The sequence below is a fragment of the Salmo salar genome, chromosome ssa06, assembly GCF_905237065.1.
Source record: "Salmo salar chromosome ssa06, Ssal_v3.1, whole genome shotgun sequence".
NCBI classification, from domain to species: domain Eukaryota; kingdom Metazoa; phylum Chordata; class Actinopteri; order Salmoniformes; family Salmonidae; genus Salmo; species Salmo salar.
Genome location: NC_059447.1, coordinates 38,985,694 through 38,991,693, shown reverse-complemented (window position 1 = coordinate 38,991,693; position 6,000 = coordinate 38,985,694).

Below are 6,000 nucleotides of genomic sequence, written 5' to 3'. Positions count from 1 at the left end.
ATGAGGAATTAAAAGCTCCCTCTCTCCTCCTGCCTTGCCATGTGACGACCACAGCATATGACTTCCATAACTTCATCGCTCATTACCTAGTGAAGGGCTAGACACAATTGAGTGAGTGTTGTTTGGGCCATGCCCTAGATACTTGTTTCTCCCAGTCCTCAGCTCTATCTGGCCACTGTGCAGAAGCAGCCACTACCATTTCAGGCCAACTCTCCACTGGTCACAATGTCTGCAGGCTACAAGGGGCTTTACATGATGACCCATACCCGGGAAACAAATACATTTTAATATATTTAATGTCACACAAAATGTACGTATTTCAAGTACATGTAGATACATTTGCATCTTTGCTCAAATGCATGTAATGCCTGACAATATTCCAGAAATGCATGGCTATGACATCTAGACTTAAGGGTGGCCAAAGTGGTTCCTAATTCGGCTTCTTAAATTACTCTTTACATAATGATCAATAGAGATAATTTGTTGGGCCACCAACCCAAAACTTTGGCAGTGATATCATTTAAATTGTGATGGTAAGTAAAAGAAATGTAGGATTTCACCGAATTGTAACATTCTTTAATAAAAAGCACATGTTCAACTTCATAAAAAACATATTTTCCTATCTCACCCCCCAAAATATATAGTAAGTGCCTCTCTTCAGCGTAATTAAATAATAAAAAAACTATACTTTTTGTATAGTTTTAGTTTTTAATGATTTAAACAAAACAAAAATACATTGTACAACGCTCCATAATATGTCAAAATGTAGATCTATGTGTTGTGCTTCCAATGAGTTATATTATACAGCTCTACAGTGGATGGTTTGTGATGTTTTGGTGCGTTCATAGCCAAGTGGGAAGTGGGAATTTACCACATCTGGGAAAAATCCACTTGTACAGCCCTTCAACTGGTAATTACCAATGATGTATACAAACCCTGGATTGTTGATGCTATGTATTGGCCATTGAGAGGCTTTGAAGTCACCAGTCGGCCATATTGGCTCATCGGAGCACTCCTCCATATTAATTAATGTAATTCTACAGTATTTCGATTAAATGTTTTAAGGACAATATAACATGTATTTAAGTATTTTTGTTGTTGTCGTGGGGACAGTAACATCTATATAACATCTATAAATTGTACTTTAAGGAAAATGTTTTTATATATTTTTTATTTTTATGTTTAGCTCACATAGTACACTGTAAAACTATGCATCAAGTTGTCTCTAATATAATACATACGGCAAACCCGAATTTAGACATTAATAAATGCATTTCTATACTTTCTAAAATATTTTCTACAATGGTGGGGGAGTTGCAAGATTGAGACACAGTGGCTTCAACACAGCTCCCCCTATCAGTCACCAAGTGTATACAGTGCCTTCAGAAAGTATTCACACCCCTGGACTTTTCCCACATTTTTGTTGTGTAACAAAGTGGGATAAAAATGTATTTAATTGGAATTTTGAGTCACTGATCTACACAAAATACTCTAACATTACATTTTTTTAATGAAAAATAAAATACTAATATATCTTCATTAGATAAGTATTCAACCCCCTGAGTCAACACATGTTAGAATCACCTTTGGCAGTGAATACAGCTGTGAGTCTTTCTGGGTAAGTCTCTAAGAGCTTTCCACACCAGAATTGTGCAACATTTGCCTGTTATTGTTTTCAAAATACTTCACACTCTGTCAAATTGGTTGCTGAGCATTGCTAAACATCCATTTGCAGGTCTTGTCATAGATTTTTAAGCAGATTTAAGACAATCCTGTAACTCAGAACATTCACTGTCTTGGTAAGCAACTCCAGTGTATATTTGGCCTTATGTTTTAGTTTATTGTCCTGCTGAAAGGTGAATTCATTTCCCAGTGTCTGGTGGAAAGCAGACTGAAGCAGGTTTTCCTCTAGGATTTTGCCAGTGCTTAGCTCCATTCAGTTAATTTTTTATCCTGAAAAACTCCTCAGTCCTTAACAATTACAAGTATACCCATAACATGATGCTGTCACGACTATGCTTAAAAAATTGAGAGTGGTACTCAGTAATGTGTTCTATTGGATTTGTCCAATCCATAACACTGTATTTAGGGCAACAAGTTAGTTTTGCAGTATTACTTTAGTGCCTTGTTGCAAACAGGATGCATGTTTTGGGATATTTTTTGTTGTTGTACAGGCTTCCTTCTTTTCACTCTATCAATAAGGTTAGTATTGTGGAGTAACTACAATGCTGTTGATCCATCCTCAGTTTTCTCCTATCACAGCCATTAGACTCTGTAACTATTTTAAAGTCACCATTGGCCTCACGGTGAAATCCCGGAGCGGTTTAGTTAGGAAGGACGCCTGTACCTTTGTATAGTGACTGGGTGTACTGATACACCCACCAAAGTGTAATTAATAACTTCACCATGCTCAAAGGGATATTCAATGTATTTTTGCTTTTTGTACCCATCTACCAATAGGTGCCCTTCTTTGCGAGGCATTTGAAAACGTCCCTGGTCTTTGTGGTTGAATCTGTGTTGGAAATTCACTGCTTGACTGATTATTGCATGTGTGGGGTACAGAGATGAGGTAGTCCTTTAAAAATCATATTAAACACTCTTATTGTACACAGAGTGAGTCCATGCAACTTAGTATATGACTTGTTGAGCACATTTTCACTCCTGAACTTATTTAGGCTTGCCATAACAAAGGAATTTAATTCTTATTGACTGAAGACATTTCAGCTTTTCAGCTTTAATTAATTTGTAAAAATGTCAAAAAACATAATTCCACATTATGGAGTACCGTGTGTTGGCCAATGACAAAATAATCTACATTTAATCCATTTTAAATTAAGGTTGTAACACAACAAAATGTGGAAAAAGTCAAGGGGTGTGAATACTTTCTGAAGGCACTGAATATAAATGATTGGTAATTACTAGTTAAATCAGCCATTAATCCCCGTTGTAACTGTCCGGAACCAGGTGAGACGGCCCACTGTCCGGAACCAGGTGAGACGGCCCACTGTCCGGAACCAGGTGAGTCTGCCTGCGACCCGGAACCGGGTGAGTTTGCCTGTGATCCGGAACCGAGTGAGTCTGCCTGTGATCCGGAACAGAATGAGGGTGAAATTAACTGTGAACTGTGTGAGTCTGTCTACAGCTTGGAACCGAATGAGTCTGCCTACGACCCGGAACTGAGTGAGTCTGCCTACAGCCCGGAGCTAAGAGACTCTGTCTATAGTCTGGAGGATAGTAGGCCAGAACCAGAGCCACCTCCAGTATAGGTGGGTTGGGGAGGGGGGTGTTGCACCTGCCACCCTCCCTTCCCTCCCTTTAGTTTAGGGGGAATTTTGTTTTGTTGGTTGTTGTTTTTTGTGTTTTCTTTTTAGGTGCATCCGGGGTCTGCACCTTTGGGGGGGTACTGTCACGTCCTGACCAGCAGAGGGAGTAATTGTAATTAGTTTTGGTCAGGACGTGGCAGAAGGTTTGTGTTGTATGTGTTTTCTAGGTATTCTATTTCTTTGTTAGTCTGTGTGGCTCCCGATCAGGAACAGCTGTATTTCGTTGTTCCTGATTGGGAGTCATATATTAGGAGTGTGTTTTTCATCTGGGGTTTGTGGGTTGTTGTATTTTGCACTGCTAGTATCCGTATAGCCTGTGAAACTGTCACCTTGTCTTTATTTGTTTTCTTGTTTTCAGTGTTCGCTTTATTCAAATAAATAATAAGATGAGCATTCATATCCCGGCTGCGTTTTGGTCATCCATTCCCAATGACAACCGTGACAGGTAGAGCAGGGTTGACGTGTTATGCTCGACCCGCTCAGTTTTTCACAATAAAAAAAACATAAAATGGCCAAAAAGAGAAGAACCAGTCCACCTGCTTTTACACTATGATTTGACTTGTGAAATAAATATTTAAAAAAATAACTAGTTTCACCATATTATGTATGTAGTTCTGTCCTTGAGCTGTTATTGTCTATTAATGTTCCGTATTATGTCATGTTTATGTATTTTCTGGGGTTAGTAGGTTAAAATGTTACTAGAAGTCAGAGGGTGCACATTGGAATATGTCAAAATGCTCAATGTTGGCACTTTAGCAAGTCTATATTCATATTGAAAATTTGATTTATTGAATTCTCCACGTGACCTATATTAAAGGGCACTTCATTTCATATAACAGCCTTTTAAAATGCAATATTGCTGCATCATTTCAACTTAACATATCAAATGCATTTAAAAGGCACTCATTTCGTGGAACGACCCAGTACATGTTAAGTTCTGCCAGTTGGAAGTTGATTGCAATGCACTCGTCAATATTTATTACAACAGTGGGGGATTGCCAAGATGGAGACACGGTGGCTTCAAAACAGCACCCCCTATTAGTCATTGGTAATTACTAGTTAGATCTGCCATGACCGGAGGAATGGAAGCTTGTTGTGTGCAACAGGGAGGACCAATTGAATGCAAAAGCTACCCAGTACACGTTAAGTTGGACGTTGGTTGCAATGCTCTCGTTAAGTTTGTTTATTTGTCACACACTGTCACTACATGACCGATAATGTATCGTGTGTCGTCATTTATGTAGTCATTTAAATGCTTCTTAGTGCTTTTGGTACACTTTTGGTATGTGTCAAGTACAATAATTGGCGGCAGCCTATTAGAATGTTTGGAGGCATGGCTTGTTGGGAGTGTAGTTTCCCATGAGATGGTTTGTCATGCCAGTTAATGTGTTAAATTGTGTTCTGTAAAGGTTAAGCTGCTGGGGAGTCGCAAGATGGTGGGTACACCTGAATGGTTGTTGGACTTGGGGATGGAGTCAGGGGAACCCATTGAGGTGGGTAGGAAAAAAAGGAATAAAGTGGAACATATTAAGAGTAAATATAGAGTGATAGAGAAGGAAATTGAACATGACGAGACTGAGGATGAATTAACTGCGGTGGCAGGTGTCAGGAAGACTGCCGAGTTTGAGCCTCGTCCGATGAGGATAAATTGTTTTTTTTGCTAAGTGTACGTGAGAGTTTTGGAGAGAATGTGTCCTTGCCTTCTGGCTGATCCATATGTGGTGTCGGGGTTGAGTGGAGAAGAGGTTGGAGAATGTTGGGTCGGTGAGAGTGACTCGAAGTGGAATCATGTTTATTTTTTGCGTTTCTGCCATCCAGAAGGACAAGAACTGTGACTTGCTTTCCTCTCCGGTGCAGGGCGCCGTTGAAAGGAGTGATGAGTGGCGTTAAGTGCTGAGGAGGGCCAACTGAAGGTGAAGATTCCCGGTGTCTGTGACACCCGCCGTTTGGTGCGATGCAGACCCGGTGGAGAGCGTGGTGAAACAGAGAAGACACTCTCTGTACTACTGAGCTTTGATGCAGAGTTTTTACCAGATAAAGTCAAGTTATGGTCATGTGGCAGCTGTGAGTATGATGGAGATTCCTAGATGTGAGAAGTGTGCAGAAGGAACATTTAGTGTCGTTGGAAAAAGTTGTGTGTGTAAACTGTAGGGGTACCCATAGTAGGGGTACACATTGCTTTGTCTCAGATGGGTCAGGTGAGAGAAAGGCAGGTTTAGGTTACCAGGATCAGAGTAGTACAGAAGGTGTCATATGCTGAAGCAGTGAAGAGAGTAGTAGATGAAGATGGGTCCAGGGTGAGGGGTCCTAAGAGGATCCCTGTGAGTAGGCAGAGGTCAATAGAGAGTGATAGGAATAACGTGCTTCAGTAAGGTTGTTTTCTTGCCGTTCATGGCCATGGTTGTCACCTGTACAGTAGGAATGAAACGGAAATCACAGAAGATAGATGTTGTGGTTGCAGCTGCAGAGAAATACTTGGGTGTACAAGATTTTACTGAAAAAGAGTTACAAGGTGTTTTGAATGATAGTGTCCTGTCCTCATAGGCTGTTGGCCTGGTGTAGAATCAGATAGGGCCAAAGTAGTGGAATAGTGATGAGGTTTTAATGGTTGGTAGGGCAATTTCTTCACAATGTGTAATGAATTTATACTACAGAATAGTAGGCTTATTTAGAGCCA